Source organism: Macrobrachium rosenbergii, chromosome 13, assembly GCF_040412425.1.
Source record: "Macrobrachium rosenbergii isolate ZJJX-2024 chromosome 13, ASM4041242v1, whole genome shotgun sequence".
NCBI classification, from domain to species: domain Eukaryota; kingdom Metazoa; phylum Arthropoda; class Malacostraca; order Decapoda; family Palaemonidae; genus Macrobrachium; species Macrobrachium rosenbergii.
The window spans coordinates 45,051,413-45,065,709 of record NC_089753.1 but is presented as its reverse complement, the minus strand read 5'-3'; the positions used below and the strand labels follow the sequence as shown (position 1 = coordinate 45,065,709).

At 36.6% G+C, this 14,297-nt stretch overlaps 1 protein-coding gene and 1 long non-coding RNA gene across 3 annotated transcripts in view; one reads left to right on the top strand and one right to left on the bottom strand.

Moving 5' to 3' along the window:
• Positions 1–14,297, top strand: part of LOC136844681 (uncharacterized) — a 255,134-nt gene that overhangs the window by 101,352 nt on the left and 139,485 nt on the right. The window lies entirely within an intron of this gene.
• The window catches only part of LOC136845260 (uncharacterized), a 46,264-nt gene that overhangs the window by 14,199 nt on the left and 17,768 nt on the right, over positions 1–14,297 (bottom strand). The window contains exon 1 of one of the 2 annotated variants that reach the window (XM_067115376.1): positions 8,295–8,440. The exons of the other annotated variant lie outside the window; for it this stretch is intronic. The gene's annotated coding sequence lies outside the window, so the exon portion shown is untranslated. Of the gene's footprint in view, positions 1–8,294; positions 8,441–14,297 lie in introns of those variants that run through there. 2 annotated transcript variants of the gene reach the window in all.

The window sequence follows — 14,297 nt, the reverse complement described above, 5'->3', positions numbered from 1 at the left end:
ATATATATATATATAATATATCTATCTATCTATCTATCTATATGTATGTATATATATATATATATGTGTCTGTGTGCATATATTTATATAAAATAGTTATTTGTTATTATCATTACATTAGTACACTCCTCATGTTTCAAGAGCAAGAATAACAGAATACCATTTCCCCCTGAAAACAAAATATCTCCCATATTTAGCAGGATACTTACACGTTCGTGATCGCTTCAGCACTTGTAAAAGAGAGAAGCGGCGAGACATTAGTCGTGTTACATGATAATGAACATAGACATCTCCAGCCACTCAGCATAGGTATACCCAGGACCGTGGCTCATGTCATTGAAAGTTGCCCAGTTTCGTTAGAAATAAGACAGAGGTATAATGTCACCACTGTATATAGCCTTATGTTGGGCAGAAGTGATTATGGCATGGTATGTACTATTATACATAAATTATTGTCTCTGTACTTTCACAGGTGTTTTGTTCATGGGTGTCATGGTCAAAATATTTTCTTTCATGTTTGTGCAACTACTTGTATTGGTATTGCTAAACAGTTACACGTATTGTTGTACAGCTCTCAGGGTTTGAAGCTATTGTATTTTAGACCACATGATACTTAATGTAATTATGATTGTACTAAGATCTGTGGTCAGTAAAATTATCTATCTCTACCTATCTAGACAGGGGGTTGATTGATTGAAAGTTGTCCGACTTCAGTAGACAAGGGAGGAAAGGGAGAACAGAACAGTTATCCGACAGAGAAAGAAAGAATGAATTCAATTTCTAAAAGGTGAACGTTCATTAGAATTATGGTGAAAATTAAAATTATAACGATTTCCACATAACTATATTTTCGGTTCAAGATCGCAAGCACTGCATGTAGCCGTACAATTAAAAAAGCATGTTGTATAAATATGAATGTTATCAGTGACTGATGTATCATGAAATACATCAGAACATCAAAATATACTGATATGGAGTATAAAATTTAAGCCAAAGACAAGCGCTGGGACCTATGAGGTCATTCATCGCTGAAAATAATGTTAAAACAGTTGCTAGGAGAGGGTGGAAACTAAGATGGAAGGAAGAGAATATTAACGGAGGTAGAGTAAAAGGAATGAAAGGGGTTGCAGCTAGGTGCCTAAGGGATATTGCAAAAAACCTGAAGTAATGCCTACAGTGCACCTCGTGAGGTGCACTGACGGCACTACCACCCCAGGGCTGGTATATTGATGTGCAAATATACTGTAAGAGATATTTTCCATCGTAAGTGCCCGAAAAGCATAACTCCGTAGGGGATAGTGCTGTCAGTGCACCTCACGTGGTGCGCTGTAGGCATTACTCAAGGTTCTTTGCAGCGTCCTTTCGGCCACTAGCTGCAACCCCTTTCATTCCTTTTACTCTACCTCCGTTAATATTAGCTTTCTTTCGTCTTATTTTCCACCCTCTCCCAACAATTGTTTCATAGTGCAACTGCTTTGAGGTTTTCCTCCTGTTACACCTTTCAAACCTTTCTACTGTCAAATTTCCTTTCAGTGCTGAATGACCTCCTAGCCCGTGGCCTTTGGCGAAAATTCTATATTTCATTCCGTTCCATTCCAAAGAGCATAAAAGCCCCCTGGTTTTAATTCAGACCCTAATTCTCCATAACTTGAACTGCATTCTACCACATTCCCGTGGCTTTAATGCCTCCAGCTCCTGGTGGCTCCCAGAGAAGTGAGAGCGAAAAGCTAAAAGACAAAGTGTATCCCGCGTCCCAATATCGGGTTGCAAATTTCACAGTAATTGGAACGGAAATATTGCAAGCTCTGCCTCGGGAAAGATTTAGGGGAAAAGGAGAGGAGAGGGAAAAAAGATGAAAGTGCAAATGCTGAACTAATTATTCTCTATCTCTCTCTCTCTCTCTCTCTCTCTCTCTCTCTCTCTCTCTCTCTCTCTCTCTCTAATGTACATATGTGTAGAGGTGATCAACAAGAACACTTTTACTTTGTGTGTATGTGTATATGTATATATATATATATATATATATATATATATATATATATATATATATATATATATATATATATATATATATATATATATACATACATACATACATATACACACATATATATACACATATATTCAGCTAAGACTACAGGAAGAATATAAGAAAAAAGTATTTCTTTTATTTTTCCTGTGGTCTTAGCCGAATATATTGTCAGGCTATTAAGTGACATACAAGCATACAGTACACATACACACACACACACATATATATGTGTGTGTATATATGTGTATATATATACACATATATATTTACACACACACACACACACACACACATATATATATATATATATATATATATATATATATATATATATATATATATATATATATATATATATATATATATATATACTCGCGTGTTTGTTTAAAATGTCCTTTTATTTCTGTATCCCAAAAAAAACAAAATCAATTAACCGACGATCCGTTTGTTGAAACAAGCAATCGGCTGATAAAATGGCAATCTGTCCAATCTCTTGGGAGTTGTTGAACCGGAAGCACACTCCAGATCCCGACGAATTTTGTTTTTCTTCGCAGTCCTTCCCGAAGAATAAATTGTCTCCCAGGGCCTTCCACCATTTAACTAGCAGCGAATGCGCTGGAGTTGGAGAGGGGGGGGGGGTGATAAATCGTTCTCAGGACGCAAACACAATTGAATGTAAACAAATACACGAATATTTGCATTCTTAACATAAATACATAAATGCATTTATTTAAATGTACACTCGCTGCGCCTTTGTGTATGTGTGTGTGTTTGTGTATATATGTATGATTGTGTTTGTTTAATTTCCTGCGTATGTGTGTGTATGTATGAAAGTTTGTATTTGTTTAATTTGCTGTCTTTCATTGCGCAGATGTGCTAGCCAAGTTTTTAAATTTCACATATGCACCGGGAAGTTTCCTTAATCAAATGAGTCATTGTATTTTTCACTATGAACAGAAACTTCGTTGTTAAAGGCTTCACCAGAGGTTATGAGAGAGAGAGAGAGAGAGAGAGAGAGAGAGAGAGAGAGAGAGAGAGAGAGAGAGAGTAAAGTAATTAAATAATGTGGTTTAATTTAATGCCTGGTGAAAAATCAGTTAATTTGTATGTAAGATTATTCATGTGATGCAGTTACAAGGCAAAAGCAACACTATCACCGTGCCTTTTGAATTTGGAACGTTTAATTATCATCCTACAATGAATCAGAGAAATAATCGGTGAAGGATGGAAACAAAATCCCATAGACTCATTACAGAAGATAATACATTAGCGAAGGACAGTTTTAGGGACATCTTTAAACAAAACTTCATTCAGTTATATTATTTTCTTTCACTTATTCATTATACTTTTTGTTTTTGCTTGTCTACAAAGAAGGGAAAAATTCAGAATTAAAAATTATGTTACGATTGTCAAGCACGTAACGTTTAAAATGATAGATAACTAAGGAGAGTCTTTATCTTTCCTTTGAATATGAAGTCAATCATTTGCGTCTCAGTTGGGTCTTTCCACTCAGGAGAACTCATCTCTTAAGTCCCCGTTGGGGAGTAGTACCGTCAGTGCACCTCATGCGGTGCACTGTAGGCTTTACTTAAGGTTCTTTGAAGCGTCCCTTCGGCCCCTATCTGCAAGCCCTTTCATTCCTTTTACTCTACCTTCGTTCGTATTCTTTTCCTTCTATCTTACTTTCCACCCTCTCCTAGCAATTGATTCATAGTGCAACTGCGACGTTTTCCTCATGTTGCACCTTTCAAAACTTTTTACTATTGATTTCCTTTTCAGGACTGGATGACCTCATAGACCCCAGCGTTTGGCCTTTGACCTAAATTCTATATTCTGTATTCTATTCTTATCTGTAAAGCTCTCTTAGATTTGTGAGAAAGAAAAATGAAAAAAAGTAATTCGTTTAGCAAGACAAATGAAGGCCAATCTGAGAAAGAAGTCTTTGCCTTTTCATTAATTACTGAGAAAACGAATGTGCTTCAGGGTAGGATGAAATGTGCAGCTTATTTACGTACACATAAATTGCTTCAATTCATTATAAAAGTTACGAAGATTATGATTCTGAATACATTAATATTCAATCACGCTCTGGACTCTCATAAGTGCCGTGAATTCGCAAACAGAATAATTAGTATATTACGTTAAATTTTTCATGTACTTTGTATATTTTGTATTGTATATTAATTTTCCCTTCGGCGCCGGCCCGAAAATACTAATAATGATTGATTTATTTGGATTCACTTGTCTACTGTATTGGTTATATGATGAGTAGTTTAAAGAAATGGGATTGCATCTTATCGTTGGTTTGTTTTGAAACAAAAATAATTTAATAACTACTAATGTCATTATAACTATTACTGTAATCTTCCAAATAATACAGAGTATGTTTTTAGTTTTCTGTAAAAGAAAACTATTGTGCCGGTTTTGTCTGTCCGTCCGCACTTTTTTCTATCCGCCCTCAGATCTTAAAAACTGCTGAATCTAGAGGACTGCAAATTGGTACGTTGATCATCCATGCTCCAGTCATCAAACATACCAAATTGCAGCCCTCTAGCCTCAGTAGTTTTTATTTTTAAGCGTTAAATTTAGCCATAATTGTGCTCTTGGCAACGATATGGGATAGGCTACCACCGGGCCGTGGCTGAAAGTTTCATGGGACGCGGCTCATTCAGTATTATACCGAGACCACCGAAAGATAGATTAATTTTCGGTGGCCTTGATTATACGCTGTAGCGGCTGTACAGAAAACTGGATTGAGCCGAAGAAACTTCGGGGCATTTTTAACTTGTTTTTTATATGATAGAAACATTATGTATTCCCGTAAGTTTCCTCCTATGGACCACACGGATATTGACCACGGACCACAACCGATCAATAGCCTTCTGTTAAGTAGCCAGCCGTGAGAAAATTATGGTGCGTAATGCTTTCTGTTGGGAACCTCCTGTGTGACAAATACGACCCCTTCCCAAAGGGAAGATAATATTACCCTTGGACCAGTGGTGTCATTTAAGCCTCGTTTTCGCTATCAATTTCAGGTGTCCGCTCCGCATCGTTCTTTAAAATACAAAAACAACGTCTTCGAAGTCTTTTGATAATGCTGTAAACGTGCAATTGACGTACTGGATTTCAAATAGAATTCTCATTTTACGTAAATGCTGTCGAGTTAAATCACAAACTGCATGGTATTACATTCTGCGGTAACTATTAACTATTATGAGTTCTTATCGTATATTATGGTTACATATACAACCACACACATTTCCTGTCATAATGCAGACCCACAAATTCAAAACCAAACGTTGAGTGAGGTTCCGGAAAGAATACTTCCCTAATCCCTCTAAAAATACAAAATCTCAGAAACTACTTATCGAACTTTTGTAGGGACAACAAAGTTCTTCCCAAAGAATTCGCGACTGTTGGTAGTCAGTCACAAGATACGGTTAATAGCTGCAGATTATTAACTGATGCTAATAACGGGTGTTATACCTCAATTTCTACTTTTGTTCAGTATTTTTTTATTCCATTTCGATTTTTGCCATTTGTGTTGTGTGTTTAAATGCTGTTAAGTGACGTTGATAACTAGTGTTATACGTCAGTTAGATGATATTAACTGCTGATAACTAGTGTCATACGTCAGTTAGATGCTGTTATTAACTGACGTTGATAACTGGTGTTATACGTCACTTAAAGTTTAACTGACGTTGATGACTAGCGTTATACGTCAGTTAGATGCTGTTCCATGACGATAACTGGTGTTATACGTCAGTTAGACACTAAGATATCTTAATTTAACAGACCACTGAGCTGATTAACAGCTCTCCTAGGGCTGGCCCGAAGGATTAGATTTATTTTATCTGGCTAAGAACCAACTGGTTACCTAGCAACGGGACCTACAACTTATTGTGGAATCCGAACCACATTATGACGAGAAATGAATTTCTATCACCAGAAATAAATTCCTCTAATTCTTCATTGGCCGGTCGGAGAGTCGAACGCTGGGCCAACAGCGTGCTAGCCTGGAGCTCTACCCACCCATCCAATGAAGAACTATTAACTGACGTTGATAACTAGTGTTATACGTCAGTTAAATGCTGTTACCTGACGTTGACAACTGGTGTTATACATCCGGTTTACTTTTGTGTATCTTTTCTTCTTCTTTGATTTTTTTATACATTGTAGCGTATGTTGGAAAAGGAGGGTAATTTTTTTTATCCTATTTATAGAGCTCCTTTCGTTTTGTTATAACTGGACGAAGTTGAGTTCCACATTCCGTTCAAGTCGCGAACATTCTCCTTGAGAAATTCTATCATTGTATGGCTTCTTTCAGGCGAAATTAGATACTTCTGAGACTCTCTCTCTCTCTCTCTCTCTCTCTCTCTCTCTCTCTCTCTCACACTCTCACACACACACACACACACACGCGCCTGTTATTATTATTATTATTTATTATTATTATTATTATTATTATTATTCGGAAGACGAACTCTGTTCATATGGAACGAGCCCACAGGGACTATTGAATTGAAATTCAAGCCGTCGAAGAATATGGTGTTCAGTCGAAAGAAGCAACAGAAGGTAATGGGAAATATTGAAAGAGGAGATCGCTTATTAGAAAAACAGATAAATAAAAAATTTAAATAAAATAAAATATGTATTTATGTATATATATATTATGTATGTACAGTACGTATGTGTATATATAATATATATATGTATGTATGTGTATATATATATATATATATATATATATACATATATACACACATATATATATATATATATATATATATATATATATATATATATATATATATATATATATATATATATATATATATATATAATCTACTAAACTAGATGACTCCTGGTGCCATCCTTCGGATATCAGGCATTAAGAGTTTTACAGGTAATAATGATGTTGCTATCCCGTACCCTTGACCAAGCACTTAAGAAGAGTAATCAACACCTAGGCTAACGGCATTTCATTCATATACACTGGGGCTCCGGACATTAGTACATAGTGGTAGTTCCCTTACCAGGACTGTTATTTTACTCTCTCGACCACTTAAGGATTTGTGCAGATGGCATCTGGCTTTCCACGGCCGTCACTCATTAAGTTATTAACCAGGCTCGAAGTTACATTAGCGTAGAGAGAGAGAGAGAGAGAGAGAGAGAGAGAGAGAGAGAGAGAGAGAGAGAGAGAGAGAGAGAGATGCCTTTTAGCTGGTTTGTGACGAGCATTTAAAGTTGTTAGCAGAGCGGAATTCTTCACTGTGTATCAAGGCAACTTTTTTTAGGTGAACCTTTAGAACCTATATGTTCTTTTTAATGTCCCTAGTGAGTCATTTGACCCCTTTCTCCACACTAGGGTAACTAGAGACAAAATCTTTAGACCTTGACTTAAGACTTTGCTAGTCTTCAAGAATATGACGATTCTAGCTCTGATAAGTGGGTGTCTGTTATTGTGAGATATTTTCAACCTGCCTAAATATTCTTTAATTTTTGCGTTGTGACTATTTTTTTTTGTTATCCTCGAATGGATTTTTTTTTTGCATTGGACACGTTCAGTGACGATCATTATTTACAGTTTAATGTTTTGAATCTAGTTTATCCGTCTCATGGGCTGTGACAAAATCCATTAAAAAAAATTTTTCTGTCCCCTGGGACAGAAAATATCTGACCCAGTATTTTTATTTTCTCCTTTCCTTCAGTGATGGCTACGACCCTCTCATCTCTGGCCGTTACCGACCATTAGAGAGGCCTTTTGATTGATTTATCGCCATCCTCCCCCTCCCCTTACCCCTTCTCCTCTCCCTCTCCCTCTCCCCTCCCCCATCAGAATTTAAGCTGACGAGGTCGCTTCTTAACAACTCCTCCTTTACCGAGTAATCGGGTTACGACGGAACGGAAAGTCGAAAGAAGAGTTGTTTTATTGTTGTACACTGCCGCTTCGTTTCGTATCTTAACTCTTCGACTTGCAGCCGCCTGTCTTGTCTTTTAAGAGTTTCTTTTCAAAATATTGGGCAACGACTTATTTTCATGCTAAATGTCAAAATAATGGCCAACAACTCATTTTGTTGCATAATCAAATGTAAAATCTAATTTTTTGGCCGCATTCTTGTGGATTTAATGATACATGGAAATTCTTTGATTGAAGAAGATTAGAAGTAATGTACAACTCATACCGGTTAAATCAATTGAAAATTCTCTCGCCTGTGGGTACACTCATGATATAATTTTATAAATACATTTTTAGACTAACCTTGTGGCAGAGTGAGTGACCCTTGCATCTTGGGCCCACGAGCAATAGGCGTGACGAGATTTGTTGCCAAAATTAGCTGATATAAGAAATGTCTGCAATGTATCAGACTCTTCTCTCTCTCAATATGGTCTCCCTGTCTTACCGACTGCAGCCAAATAAAACGTCTTGAGGGTGTACAAATGTAATTTCACCGAGAAAAGTATATGTTCACGTACCTTGTTAGACTGAAAGATAAAATAATTAGGACTTAAAAAATACTGTACATCAACAGAATCAACAGGAGACTGGTTCCAAATTTACCGTCTCGCGCGTCAAAACCGGAAACCTTTGCCCTTCAATGCCACCATAATCCTAGAACCGGTGTTTGATGCTGTTGACCCCCAACCTACACTACTAAACCGTAATCCGGCCGAGATTCTTCTGGCTTCGTTATTCGCACTCAAGGGTCCGAACCGTTGCTTGGCACTGTCTACCTCCTTGGATTTCTACCATCACTAATTGACCAGTTCTCTTGCTGCTGTTTGAGACCCCCGTCATTTCAACGACCTCGCACAGGGCAAGGTTCTAACTATATCTAGTTCCAAGTTCCTAAGTCAGGGCTGTCGTCATCGTTTTCAGTAATTATTACAAAAATTATTGGATCTACACAAGGAAGGCTCTCAGTGAGGTAATTCCCTATCTTCAAAGAAGAGGAACCATTTTACAACCTCTCTCTCTCTCTCTCTCTCTCTCTCTCTCTCTCTCTCTCTCTCTCTCTCTCTCTCTCTCTCTCAGGAAAGGAAAATGGTCATCCGTTCTGTATTTTTTTTTAAGAGACACGTTTGAAAAACGTATTTACTCTCAAGTACGTTGGTGTAGATACCACTGAAGAAAATGACGTTTTGTAGGAGCCACGTTTTCAAGTTATGACTTTCTTCAATTAAAGTTCACGTTCAGCTGCTCGTGAATTCAAACCACGAACTGAAAGGAAGGAAAATCGTGAGTGAAGTATAGACTCTCAGGCTGTATGTAGGCTCTTAAAACCCCGAAGTCCCTTCCCTAATCCCTCGGCACGTCCGGCTGAAACTGACAAATCGCGGGGACATTGTCAGAGGTTCGGTCTGCGTGCTATTTCGCTTTTAAGCCTCGGCATTGGATGTCGAGGTTTAATGGTAGAGTATATACACAGTATATTGAAAGCTGTAATAAGTGAGCTTGGTGTCTTGCGGTGGCGTTAGTCTCGAATCACTGTATTTATTTTACTATTTTTTTTATTCGTTTTAACTTTGAAAATGGAATATCATATTTACGAATGCTTGCTGCTTCATGTTCGTTAATTAGGTATGCTTTGTACAGGCAGGGCTTGTGGTTTTTTTTAACATACTGCATGTTCCTTGTTTATCTTTTATTGTGTTTACTATTTGGTTTTCTTAAAGTTTTCCCATGGAGTCGAGGTGAGGGTTTTTTCTTAATTTTCCCCCTTCAGCGATGGGGGGAGGGGGGAGAGGTGGTTGAGATCGCTTACAAAAAAGGGGAAACGGGGTTGCTATTCAATTTTATTTCATTATTTTTTAATCCTTCTGCCCCAGGTAGAGAACAAAAGGACTGCGCATCCCCGTGCTAGTTTTATGCGCTTATTCATTTTTTTTTTTTTTTTTTTGACGAGAGGGAATGGAATACAGTGCTTCTTTTCATATTCATAATGTATTTGCACCGAGTTTTGCATTTCAGTGTCTATTTTCAGTACCGACAATAGACCACAGAAAAAATGTAAATGAATGCATGACTTTCATGGAGAGAAGTGGTCTGCCCCTTGTTTTTACTTTCATTCATCATAACCTGTGTCTCATATGACTTTTTCAGAATTATAGACTTTCCTCACCTAAGCTCCGCTTGCTCTTACTCTGATTCGCCTCGTTGAAAGGACTACATTGTGACCCACTGCTTACTGGCAGCAGGCCCTTCCACGTCAGTCTAATCCACACTAGATGTCAGTCTAGTCATTATCTGAGCCTCAGTAACCAGCGCATGTAGACACTCCAGGGGTAGTCCTTTCATCCTTTCTTTTGGGTCTGCCCCTATAGTCTTCTTCCTCCTCCTGTTTGTGGGAATTGTCTTCCTCCTCTGTCATTTTATTAGAATTAATTATCAGTGAATGCTGTGTTGCATTTCTTAATCTTGTGACGTTTTCTGTGGTATCATCTCTCAGTGTCAAACACAGGTCGCGACTTTCTTATTTTGTGTTCTGAAATACGCTGATTTTGTTCCAGGTACTGTACTAATGAAAGTCATTGTTCCAGGGGCATTGTTAATAGAAGTCATTGTTCCAAGTGCATTACTAATAAAAGTCATTGTTCCAGGTGCATTATTAATAAAAGTTATTGTCCCAGGTGCATTACTAATAAGTCATCGTTCCAGGTGCATTATTAATAAAAGTCATTGTTCCAGGTGCATTATTAATAAAAGTCATTGTTCCAGGTGCATTATTAATAAAAGTCATTTTTCCAGCTGCATTATTAATAAGTATTTGTTCAAGGTACATTATTAATAAAAGTCATTGCCAGGTGCATTATTAATAAAAGTCATTGTGCCAGGTGCATTGTTAATAAAAGTCATTGTGCCAGGCGCATTATTAATAAAAGTCATTGTTCCAGGTCCATATTCCAAGTGCATTATTAATAAGTCATTATTCCAGGTGCATTATTAATAAAAGTCATTGTTCCAGGTGCATTATTAATAAAAATCATTGTGCCAGGTGCATTATTAATAAAAGTCATTGTGCCAGGTACATTATTAATAAAAGTCATTGTGCCAGGTACATTATTAATAAAAGTCATTGTGCCAGGTGCATTATTAATAAAAGTCATTGTTCCAGGTGCATTATTAATAAAAGCCATTGTGCCAGGTGCATTATTAATAAAAGTAAAAATCTCACACCCATACACTATTAGTCTTATAATGTACTGCAGACTCGTAGCATGGCTCCTCTTTATATTCTCATCGTTGGTTGGAAGAAAACTTTAGCAGTTCCTATCTGCAGCAGAAGTTCTAGCGTATATTTCTTTTTCCATCTCATTTTTTAAACCGTTAAATTCACTTATGTACACCATTTCTGATTTTGTATGTTTGTTTTGCTCAACTTATTTATTTTTCCTCTTCACACCTTCATTATTTCAGTTTTTCTTGGTTTATATCTACTGTCACTCCACGGTGACCAGCCTGTGAAGGGTAAAACGCACTCAGGTAAAGAGACATATTTCCTTTTACAAGAAACACTCTTTCCAAGTTCCGTAGAAGCATTCAGAAATTTTTCTCGTTACTCTCCAGACATAAACAACTTAGGGCTCTTTTCAGCTTCCCTTCGGCTTTTAGCTGCAACCCCTTTCATTCCTTTTTCTGTATCTCCGTACATATTCTTTTTTTCCCACCTTGCTTTCCACCCTCTCCTGATAATTAGTTTGTGGTGCAACTGCCAGGTTTTCCGCTTGTTACACCTTTAAAACCTTTTTACTCTCAATTTCCCTTTCAGCGCTGAAAGACCTCATAGGTCCTAGCGCTTGGCCTTTGGCCTAAATTTGATGTTCCATTTCATATATATCCTCTTATTTTATTTTTACGCAGTTGTTCAAAGAGCCTGTGTTATCTTTTCCCAGGCTAAAAAAAAAAGCCATTTATAACTTGACTGTCAGGTAGTAATTACTCCACAAACTAACGCTGTTTGTTTTGTTTGTGAGGGTTAAGTCTCTCTTTGTTTGTTAAAGCATCTGCAGAAAAGGCTTCCCATTTTGTCTAATGGGGCTGATTTATGTGAAACGGTAAACTGGGGTTACAAAGCCATTGGTGGTGTGTAAGTAATACCGAACATAGAGGAAGCGGTTTGGCGGCACACTGGTTTACTCGATGTTCGATAAATTATAATTCGGCGTGACAGAAATTTACATTGCATTAGAGATAAACCTCATTAAAAAGAATTTTGATTGAAATCGGTCTGTGCAGTGTCAAATGCATCCATCAAATTGGTAAATAATTTTACAGACGTTCACTTTATTCACCAATAAGCGATGTGATGAAAGGTTGACTTTGAAATGTGTTTATCATAGAAAAATTAGAATTTTTTCTTTTTACCAATAATTTTTAATAGTTTTTCCCGCCCCAAGTTACTTCGTTGGATTTAATGCCCGTGTAAAACCTCGTTTGAAAATAAAGGTTCTGTTACAAATACTAAAACAGAATTTTAGAAATCGCCTTTCAAAAGATTATAGAATTGCTGAACCACTTAACAACAGATTTTTTTTCCCAGTAAATGCGTTAAAGTATCGTCGAATTGGTTTGTTTATTTTAGACGAAAAGTTACAAGGCTTATTTTCATGCTCGTTCTTGAATATTGCCGTAGCCTTCTTGAGAGGACTTTAAAGTACATAGGTCCTTGGTTCTAATGGTCCTCCTATGTTGAAAAAATCTGTGGGAAGTCGCTTTCATTTACGTCTGCAGTGAGCCTTTGTTCAGATTCTACCCTGAATGCAGCGTCGGGAAGCTGAGTAATTCATTGAGCTATACGTTTAAAGCACACGATCTATATAGAGTAGTGGCGTTAGAGTAAAATGGCCTTATGCCGGAAAGCAGCAGGTTTGAGATAAAATATCGACATAACCCGACAGTTGATGATACCAGTAGAATTATAGTGGTGATGATGTTGACTGGACTGAGAAGGTTTAGAGCAGAGATGAGGATGGGTCTGGTACCAGTGGCAGTGGATCATGAAGGGCGGTTGCGATAATAATAATAATAATAATAATAATAATAATAATAATAATAATAATAATAATAATAATAATAATAGTCTTGAAATGGAGAAACAAATCCATAGTTATGTATGGGTACAAATATATTTAAAAGATTGCAAAGGGGAATCGAACAGATTCCCGAAAGCTCTCTGTATGGAATATATTTATACCCATACATAACCGCAGATTTGTTTCTCCAATAATAATAATAATAATAATAATAATAATAATAATAATAATAATAATAATATTTTTTGAAGAAGACCATCTTTGAGGCAAACTTCACCGAAAAGAATGGCACTCTCTATGCCATTGAGCTTATATTTCGCCTTCTCAGCTTGGCATATGTTTCTTCCTTTCAGCAGGTAAATTATAAGTCAGCTGTCCGAAGTTCATTTATTATTCCTGCGCTGACGCTTGCTACCATTGAAAGGAGGTGAATAGCCCCCGGGGTTACATGTAGGGAACATTTATACCCGAAAATTACATGCCAAATTGAGAAGGCGAAATATAAGCTCGCGGAATACAGTGTGCCATTCTTTTCAACGAAGTTAATAATAATAATAATAATAATAATAATAATAATAATAATAATAATAATAATAATAATAATAATATGGAAGGAGTTCCTCTTTTAGGGTAGTGTTATTCAAACCAATTGCTGTTCCAACGGCATTTAGCCAGTAGAGAGTCTTCTCTATTTACAAGATAAATGCCGTTGAAACAGCCGCAGTTTTTAATAATAATAATAATAATAATAATAATAATAATAATAATAATAATAACAGCCGTATATTTGAACGGGGAAAAATGTACGACCGTTCTGAAAAGGTCTCCGAGCTAAAAGGTGGCCCAACTTGAAAAGTGCTGAATGTATTGTTCTCGCAAATGTAAAGTGCGCCGGCTTTTACCATCTTCCTTTGAATCACTTCCAGTGTACTTAAAAGGTCTCAACTAGAGAAAGGGAGAAAAACGAAGGAAGAAAAATGCTAACGTTAATGGAGAATATGGAGCTTAGGCTTGGCCATTCATTTTTCCCTATTATGTGTTATTTTTGGGCTGCATTGTCGGTGAATGATAATTTCTCTTTATTCTTGATTTTATATTTTTATTTTATTTTATGCAGTATCATAATTGTCTTTTCTGTTGTTTTTATTTGTTGTTATCCACGATATTTAATAGCACTTTTCTTCCACATCAAAAAAATCCATTACCATCTTATATTATTATTATTATCAGA